At 41.3% G+C, this 10,260-nt stretch overlaps 1 long non-coding RNA gene across 4 annotated transcripts in view; it reads right to left on the bottom strand.

Moving 5' to 3' along the window:
* LOC142495069 (uncharacterized) overlaps window positions 1-9,978 on the bottom strand; it is a 76,575-nt gene extending 66,597 nt beyond the window's left edge. Inside the window, exons 1-2 of one of the 4 annotated variants that reach the window (XR_012801656.1) lie at window positions 9,131-9,978; window positions 5,942-6,051 (exon numbers count right to left, since the gene is read on the bottom strand). This is a non-coding gene — a long non-coding RNA (uncharacterized LOC142495069). The remainder of the gene's footprint in view (window positions 1-5,941; window positions 6,052-9,130) is intronic. The other 3 variants (XR_012801655.1, XR_012801657.1, XR_012801654.1) reach the window with 3 other exon arrangements.
* Window positions 9,979-10,260: the final 282 nt, after the last annotated feature.

Below are 10,260 nucleotides of genomic sequence, written 5' to 3' on the forward strand. Positions count from 1 at the left end.
TAGAGAACAGATTTATTTATTTTTAAAAAAAACACACATATGACATATAGGATATTGCTTGAACTTCATCTTTAAAGCTCAGAAAATGTTTAAGAAAGCTTTGGAAAACAAACTTGCCAAAACAATTTTGATAAAAATGAGAGTAGCGGGCAGATTTTGATAAATAAGCCCCTATTTCTGAAAGTCTCCTAGCTGTAAAACTAGTGCATGAAAAGAGTACCAGATTTACGGAAGTAAAATATTCCCATTTCTTTCAATGAGACATAATTTCTTTCTTAATTCTGGGGCTATTTTCTGAACAATTTTTATACATTTTTGCAGCAGTAAGACTGATAGAAATGAGTGAGCGAGTGAATAGTGGATGTCTGCTATAAACTGGTTAGCATTAAAGCAATTACAATTATGTGATTACCCATTATAACGGTTACTGCGCCGAGCACTGATGCAGGGCAAATAATTATTTGACACACAAAACCAATGCTTTTATAAAAAAAATATTATACATATGCGATACTGTGTGGCGACGAATATCAGAAGCAGCACTTCAAATGGTTGTCAAAAGAATATATTGTATTAACAAGACATCATTCCAACGTTTTGGTCCGCATGTGGGACCTTTATCAAGGTGATGCGGACCGAAACGTTGGAATGATGTCTTGTTAATACAATATATTCTTTTGACAACCATTTGGAGTGCTGCCTCTGATATTCGTCGCCACACGGTATCGTATTGCCTATTTGTACCATATAGGATTTGCACCCACCTTATTGATTTCCCAGACGGAGTGCCTGCTGTTCTTTGTTATATGAGATAGATATAGATAGATATATATACATATATATATATATATATAAATAAAGCAGAAAATAGCCGTGTTAGTCCAGTTGCGATAGTGCAGAATAAATGAGTTCTTCAGTATTAGGTGATACCTTTTTTATTGGACTATCACCTAATACTGAAGAACTCATTTATTCTGCACTATATATATATATATATATATATATATATATATATATATATATATATATATATATATATATATATATATCTTATTATATATTAGTGAAAGTACTGTATGCCTGTCTGCATCTTCCTGTGTCCCTAGGGGAAATCTCATTGGTCCCTTGGGCCGCCCGCCCCCGCACCTCTCATTGGCCTGAGGCGGAGTGACCACACACACACACACACACACACACACACACACACACACACACACACACACACACACACACCCTCCAAGTCATCGTGACCCGCGCGCACCTCCTCCTCTCCCCGTGTCTCCCTGTTTCCCCCGCTTTCATCCCCCCCCCCGGCGCCGCTACAGTCAGCGGGGGAGCGGAGCGAGCGCCCGGGACACCCCCCACGGCTCTCAAGCACGCGCCGCGCACCCCCGCGCTCTCCTCCTCTCCCCGTGTCAGCTCCCCCCCGGTGCTCCGCTCACCTCCCCCCCGGTGCTCCGACAGGCAGTGGACACGCGGCGCCTAAGATGGCGGCGCCCGGAAGGACCCCCTTCCTCCCTCGCGGAGTAAGATGGCGGCGGACGGAAGGAGAGGTGACGTGTGTGTGTGTGTCACTGTGTGGGGGGGGCAGTAATGTGAGGTGCAAGGAGGGGGGAAGAGTCATGTGAGGTGCAAGGGGCGGAGAGTGATGTGATGTGCAAGGCGGGGGACACTGATGTGGGGGCCAGGAGGGGTGGAGAATGATGTGGGGTGCAGGGAGGGGAGACCGCAGATGTGAAGAGGGGGGGGGGGCGGAGCTGTGAAGGGGAACGGAGTTGTGAACGTGGGGGCCAGCCAGCTGTGAAGGGGGGTAAATCACGGGCAACGCCGGGTATATCAGCTAGTATATATATATATATATATATATATATATATATATATATATAAAAATGTGGGGAAAAAAAGAGAAAAAAGCGCAAGGCCATAGAGTAGTATAGTCAAGTTTATGAGTGATCAAATACGGTTAAAAACACTTACAACAGTGTAGTTGGTACAGGCATATCGGTACTGGTATACAGACCGCAGGAACAGAGATGCTTTATTCGTCTGCTTGTCAGGGGTCTCAGAGTCCTGGCCCTTCTCCTCCTCACGATCGGCAAACTTCACTTCCGTGTCAGATGACTCGTGTTTTTAACCGTATTTGATCACTCATAAACTTGACTATACTACTCTATGGGCCTTGCGCTTTTTTCTCTTTTTTTCCCCTTGTCTACAGTTTCTTCTGGTTCCGAGGTTGGTTCCAGGAGCAAAGAAGTAGCATACCCATATTTCTTGTGAACGGACTTCATATGTTGGGACACACATTTTTTGGAATTCTTCTAATTTAAGTATTGATTCATTTTTATTTTTTTCATCCATTTTTTATAAGTAACTGTTTAGTAGTGTGTTATTCCCTTTCATTTTATGCGACAAATGTATGTATATGTTTAATTATAATGTTAGTTAGAGCGCTGGTAGACACAGTGGGTGAAAGAGGGGTTAACACCCATCTAGACCCTGTCTGTGTTTAACTTATTCACACCATATCCATATATAAAAATGTAAATATATATATATATATATATATATATATATAAAAATGTAACTATATATATATATATATATATATATATATATATATATATATATATATATATAAATGTAAATTATATATATATATATATATATATATATATATATATATATATTATATATATATATATATATATATATATATATATATGCAAATACAACTGTATGCTCATCTGCATGTCTTAGGCAGGTCTGCAATCCCACCTTTCACCATTATCACCCAGCATACAGCACTTCCACTGCAGCAAGGGATTCTGGGAAATGACATGCAAACGAGCACACAGTGCCACTTTTTGCCTCAAAAACCATTTTTAACATGGTTCCCTATAGGCTTAAGCTTGCTGCATGGTCACATTTATATATATAAATGTAAATATATATATATATATATATATATATATATATATATATATATATATATATATATATATATCAGAGAGACAGCACACAGCAAATTGTACTTCAAAATTGTGTATTGAGAATACAGGGCACCGCAACCAACGTTTCGGTCCAGACAGAGGGACCTTCCTCAGGGTAGTGCGATAAGTGACTGATCGTGACACCTATAAATACCCACACCAATGTGCAAATCACCACCTGAACCAATAGTAAAATAAAAAAAAATTGTCTAGCTGGTATACAGTAAGTCAGCTAAGCCATTTTTATTCATCACTGCTAGAGAAAAATATAATGGAAATACTGAAGCTACAATTTTCCCCAGAACAACTTATTATGAGGTTGATTAACAAAATAAAAGAACACAAAAACCGAATATCAGCTCCTAATGCAGAGTGGTGGTTAAACAAAGATGACAATCTGTATTAATAATAGCAATGTCCAGTATATATAGAGATAGATAGCGGGGAGAGGGGAGACAAACCATGGGGTTAAGCAAGGATTAAGAAGCGGGGTACTTACTGAGAGGCTGGAATTCCCACCAGGCTGTGTGACCCCCTGTGAAGTTTCTCCTTATCCCCGTCTCCTCCGAGTGCTGTGGTGTGGAGCCGTGCGCTCTCAATGTGTCACCTCTAATCTGCTCCTCCTGCAACACTGGTTAAGCCGGTGGTGATCCATGAAGTACCAGAAACAAAAAGATGATTGATTGGGCTACCGCTTGCTGTAGGACAAAGTTGGGGAACTCACCAGTGGAAAAGATTAAAAGTTTTTATTGGAACTGCATAAAATAGACAAAACTCCTCCATTGTCTATTTTATGTAGTTCCAATAAAGACTTTTAATCTTTTCCACTGGTGAGTTCCCCAACTTTGTCCTGCAGCAAGCAGTAGCCCAATCGATCATCTTTTTGTTTCTGATTAACAAAATATACTGCCCTAGTTTAAACAAGTGCGCATTTGTTTAGAATCTAACCGCTTCATAAAGCAGTGTACATAGTTTTGCTTACGTTATCTCCATTTAAATAAGTGGCTGCTTAATAAATTTGGCTAAAAAGGTGGCAACTTTTATCTAATTTTGATTCCATTTTATTGATCAAAGATAAGCATCTAAAAATGCAAAGCTACTGTAGATCCATCTGTACCATGGATGTGCAATAAAAGGTGTTGGATTTTCTGAAAAGAAATTGTTCATTCTCTAACTGCATTTTATCTTATGAATACAGTAAGTACTGTAGGTCATACACATGTATACAGATATTAACCCCTTCATTGCTAGAGGGCCCCAAACTCTGTGGCCACAGACCATCCTGCACTAGCGATCCCGTGACTGCTCACGTGATTGATTCCAGAGTGGTAAACAAAAGGGGAGAGGGTTCCCTCTTTCCATTTAGTTTGCAGTTGCGCTGATCGTGAACGTGCCTCGAAAACAAGCAAAAGTCCATGACGTACAGCGTACATCATAAGGGCCGCAAGGTGCCACCCTTCATGACGTACACTGTACGTCTACATGGCACTGCAGGGCTTAAGCATCCCATTGATCCTCTGGCTCTGATAACGGCATTGTCTGAGCCTTAAATGATCAAAGAAAGACATTAATTTACTTCATTTTTTAAAAAGTAATTGAAGAAATTATGCTTTCCCTCAATTGTGATCAACAATGTAAATACCGAGGTATGGGTCTTACACCAGCTTAATTTTATTCTATCCCACGATAACAAAATAAGAGACATTCTTATACAGTACCATCAACTATTTTTGTGTTAAACGTAATTGTATCCATATTGGCAGTGGTCGACAAATCACCCAAAAATCTACTCGCCGAACAAAAAATCTACTCGCCACCTAGCCCCGCCCCCAGACCCGCTTAAAAAAAATAAATGAATAAATTCCTAGTAAGAAAAACATTTGTTTTTGACATTAGTTTATTTATTGTATTACATTATACTACAATTAGTCCTTGTTACGTGTGTGTGTGTAAATGTTTGATTTAGAAAAAAAAGCCAGATGTGAATGACTAGTTTCCTGAAACCCATAACTAGTTCCTGGGCGCCCCCGCGTCACAATAGCTAAAGCAGCAATCCCACCTGGGATCTTACCTGATCCGCAGTGCCTCTATGTCCAGGTACCCTCATTCCCGCAATGTTATATGTTGGAGGGGAGGTGTTCTCTACCTGTCTTCTGGGTTAGGGGGGATTCCGATGTCTTCCGTGTGAAGCTCGAGAGTTAGATCTGGAAGAAAGCAGTATTGGTTATTTCAGTGTAGGTATAGGGCAGTTAAGATATATAGGGTAAATAAGAGATCCAGAGTGTGAGAGAGAGTGTGGGTGAGAGCGATAGAGAGACAGAGAGACACAGACAGAGGCACACACACAGATACAGAGAGAGACACAGAGACACACACACACACACACAGAGACAGAGAAAGAGAGAGAAAACACACACAGAGAGAGAATGAGAGACAAAGACAGAGAGAGGGCGGCCCTCTTCCCCGCGTCAACCAAATCAGGGAGGGGGATTATTTATTAAAAATAAATTTGACGCGAGCAGCGGCCTAAATCCACTCACCACGGGCGTGTGGTTATGCCTATTTGTCGAACACGGCATATTTGTCCTGGAGAAGTATAGCTTGTGAGGTTGTGATGCCACTCGGGGGACCAACATGATCATTGAGTACACTGTAAGGACACTTGAAGAAGACTCCTGTGAGATCTCATGCTGGTAAAAGGTATCACAAAGTACTATGTGCCCAATTCTATAAAGTGAAATAGCGCAGATGTGCTTCTACTGCTGCATTGAAACCTGTATTGAAGTAATTGGGGGGTTTCATGCAGAAGCGCTAAATAGGTGCTATCGCACTTTTTAGAATAAGGTCCTATGAATCTACAGTTGTGTTCATGTATATTTACCTACATTTATATAAAATCCCCATTTCCTTTCTTCCCAACATAACTGAATTGCGGCAACTATAAAAATCACCTTGTGTGAATTTTGCTACTGGCTTCTGTTTGCCTCTGATCTCCCCTCTCTCACAGCAACACTGGGCTTAGAAGCTACAAGGTATGGGTACCACTGGATATTAAGGAAATCTGGAATACACATGACAAGAAGAGGATGTGTTAATGTTATGTTTAGACACAAATATAAATTTGTCATAATGGATATTTCCATTGATAAATATGGCGATTATTTTCATGGCAGTTCAAATTTGAACAAAAAAACCTTGATAAATCCTCAAGTGTTTTCTGATATATATTTTTTTTAACGTTTGTGTAATCACAACACTACTTGTTTTGGGTAGAAAAAAAAATGGAGCTACAAAAGGTAAAATAACCCCAGGAGGTGACATCAAAACCATTAGTGACAGCATCATCTGTTTCTCTTGGGGAGGGCTTACGGGCACAACCCCACAAATACAGTTAGTTCTATGTCCCCTTTACTTATGTACCCAACTATGTAAGGCTATGGTGATTGTTGCAGTGTCCAACAAACTGCACTCAATTATGCAAAATCCACTTGATTATTTTAAAACAGAAATGTAATGCGTTTGGATATTTGAATAGCATGGCAGACTTAAGCAGCAATGACTGATAACAAAAACAACAATACAATGACTACAATACTTTATTTACATGCTATTTTTGTTATATGGTAGTAGGATTTTGTTAAACTGAGAAAATATTTGCAACGATAAATAACAAAGGCACAATACACCAAAAGAAAAAAAAATATTATTACTTGTAGAGTATGTTAAAAACACGGAGGAAAAATCAATAGAAAATTGAACCTTTTCATTTTGATTTAAAACAAAGTACCATTATTTTTATACTTTTTTTCATACAAAATGATAAGTAGGATCTGTGGAAATTCAAATAAATGGGTGTGTGTGTACGCGCGCACACAGTATATACATATTTTTATGGAGAGAGTGAGAGAGAGGCAGAAAGATGTAGGTAACATAGGAGTTGTATGATAAGGGTACTGCGACTACATTGGAGACGTGAGAGGATAAATGCATAGCACATGACACGTTTACGAGGAACACTGGCACTGAATAGGACAGGTGAAAAGAGTAACCACAAAGGACAAGTATTAGAGTATCACTGAACAAGACACGTTAGAGGTTACCAACTGCCACAGCATGAGAAACATGTCATATGGTGACAGACGCAGCATGTGACACATCAGAGGGTGACTGCCACTAGGAAGCTTGTCAGTGAATAAATGCCACTGTGTGGGTAAAGCACTGCACCGGGAATGCATTGTGAAGTTATTGCACAAGTTCTGCACAGTAACAATTCCTCTTTAATGCATGTACAGTGAGTAACAGTGACCCACTGACAGGTTCCATGCAGCGACAGCAACTGTAACACACTCGGACACTTTACTTATGTGCTGTGCAGTAGCAGATGTCCCATGTCTTAGTGATGGTAACCCTTGGATAAATCCCATGGCAAGATAGTAGACCCCTAACATGACACTTTACACAAGAGAAAGACACAACACCACAGACAAATGAAAGGGCTATTTAGCTCACATAAAAGTGAAAAATATTACCGCAATGAATGGAAATGCATGATTAATTTATATACCAAAACGAAGCCTCGGCCTGATGACACCTTGTGCCCCCACTGCGCTACACAATTTTTCTGATTTTTTACTTGATTTGATCATGAGTTTTAATTAATTGCAGTGATATATTGTACTATGCTCACTTAATAACATAGATGGCCAAAATAACCCTCTATTCGTTATTGGGTTCTTGATAGGTAGCAGTGATATATCGAACCCACAGTATTATTATTTGTGTTACTTTTTATGCAATTAATGGGAAAAGAAAGATAATTAGGTATTATTTTTTTTAACCACGCACTTTGATTGATTTAGTGTTCATAAACTTTTAGTGCCACTAAGGACCAAAGTGAACTAATGGAATTGGCATATTAAAAAGGTAATGAAGTTCAAATTTCAACCTCGCTGATCAAATTACCTATGTGTGCCAGCATAACCAACTCATAATGACTCCCCCGTCACTATAAAAATGGTGCTATGTGCAGAAATACTGTATGTAGGTGCATGATGTTTCGGGAACAAACACTACCGTTCAATGTGTTGCACCTGGCAAGGAGATGTGTTCTTCCATCCTGAAATACTGCACATCTGTCCTTCAGTCAATATGCCACAATAAATCAGCATTGCGTTGTGAAATGACAGATTCAATCCTTATGTTCTTGTGTGCAGCCACCTATCTCTTCAAATAGTTATGTTAAATGTACAGTAGGTGCAATTAGCCCATTAAAAAAAAACAAAAAAAAAAACAAGCATTTATATGTGTAATGTCTACATTGTAACCAAATGCTTTGGAGGGTTTGTGATAATTATTTAATCTCTCTTATGACTGATTACAGATCCAAGAATATACAAGTAAATTGATAAATCACCAAGATTTATACTTGCACTTTGTGTAGTAATTTGCCAAACTGTATCTGATAAGCAGAATTTCACAGAACTATACATACTAAAAAAGTATTGATTTTTAACAAGATTTACATGTTTTACTTCCTTCTAGCTAAAAATGAATCTTAAGGAACACACTGGCAGAAATACAGTTTATCCCCCCCCCCCCCCCCACCCCCCCCCCCATTAGCCAACTTATATGTGGAAAAATATATATATATATATATATATAGTAACTCCTGATACCTCCATGCAAAGTTAGTAACACTGGGACATATCAATGCAGTAAAACATGTCCCATGAAGGGAGGGTAACCCTTTGATACATGCCCCTTGTAGTTATGGTAACTAGCTGACATATTCCTCTGCCAGTGACATTAATCCTCTGACATATTACCTCTTGCGGTGACAGTATCTAGTACTCCATTGACAAGTCCCATGCATTGACAAGACCAATTGAAAAACAACAGGTGAGTTGAACCTGTTATGTGCACGTGGTATTTGTAGCGACCCTCCGACAGGTCACGTGATGCTAGCATTAACCCTGACAGGTCCCGTCACGTGACCCAAGTAATAGCCCTGGCCGATCACGTGATCCTAGCTTTAACCCTCGGACACGTGGCGGTCCTCCTCTCCGCTGAACTTTCTGCCAGGGAGAGGATGGAGCACATAGTCAATGGACCAAGTCAATTCGGCGACTGTTGAAACTTACAAAGTGACAGAAGGCCGGCTTCGTCCTGGATGGGAGGAGGCAGACGAAACCTTAAAAACCTCTTCCAAGCCCGACTGTGCCTGGACCGGAGCCGAGATCCTCCTCTGCCGGGGCCAAAAGAAGGGGCACAGACGGCGGCCTTGGAAGATGCGAGTGAGCAGAGGGTTGGAGGGGGCGGATAATGAAGGGAAAGCAGGAAGAGGTTGTCATGAGCCGGACGAGCAGTGCCGGCTGCACGGGGACTGGAGATGATTTCTCTGCCAGCAGCAGAGTGATTGTGTAGGAAGGAGGAGGGGGTGTGAGGCTTTGCGCGGGCGGAGGCCTCGGTGTGCGGCACGCGCCGAATAACCGCCCCTCTGGGACCGTTGACTGTCTCGCGCTCCAATTTAACTGTCACCGTCCCGGACGCTTACCGGGACTAGCGAGTTTGTGTCTACTCTGTGAAAAGGGGGAGGGGGGGTATATGTACACTGAGAAAAGGAGGGGGAGAGTATATTCATGTCCAGGGTGGATTCAACTGGTGTTACTATCCTGGCCACCGTTCTGTGTGCGTCACTGATGCGAGTGTGTGCCAGTGTCTGTAGCTAGAGGCTGGTGAGGCGGGGAGGGACGAAGTGTCGCGCTGACGTCACGGCCACCTGCTCTGTCCGCAGTTGTACCCGTGTGCACCTCACAGTTAATACCCTTCACACCCCCGCGGCAACTACCAGAGCGGGCTGGGGAGTCATTAAAAAATAAACTCACACCTCCCCTGCCTCTTCCCGCAACGCCATGCTTTGGTGCTTGTAAACAACGAGTGGCTGCGCGGCCGGTTTCATGGCAGCCTCCTGGCAGACAGCGCCTCTGGCAGGAAACCAGAGGGAATTCCTCTCTGGGCGCAGGAGAGAGCAAGTACATCTTCCGTATCCTGCGGGGAGGAGGATTACACAGTACTATATATATTATTTATTATTTTTTTTACACGCACATCAATGTCTGCCGTCTTCAAAAGTTTTTGCTACCTCCCCTCGTTGAAATGCGGATGATAGTTTATATTTGGGCATCGCTCACACACCTGATATCCCTGCTTTTGAACTTGGGGTTAATAGCGATCTTTTAGAAAACCCCAATGTCAATGGCGGAGAAGCAAG

This window comes from Ascaphus truei, chromosome 5 (genome assembly GCF_040206685.1).
Source record: "Ascaphus truei isolate aAscTru1 chromosome 5, aAscTru1.hap1, whole genome shotgun sequence".
Taxonomy (NCBI): Eukaryota; Metazoa; Chordata; class Amphibia; order Anura; family Ascaphidae; genus Ascaphus; species Ascaphus truei.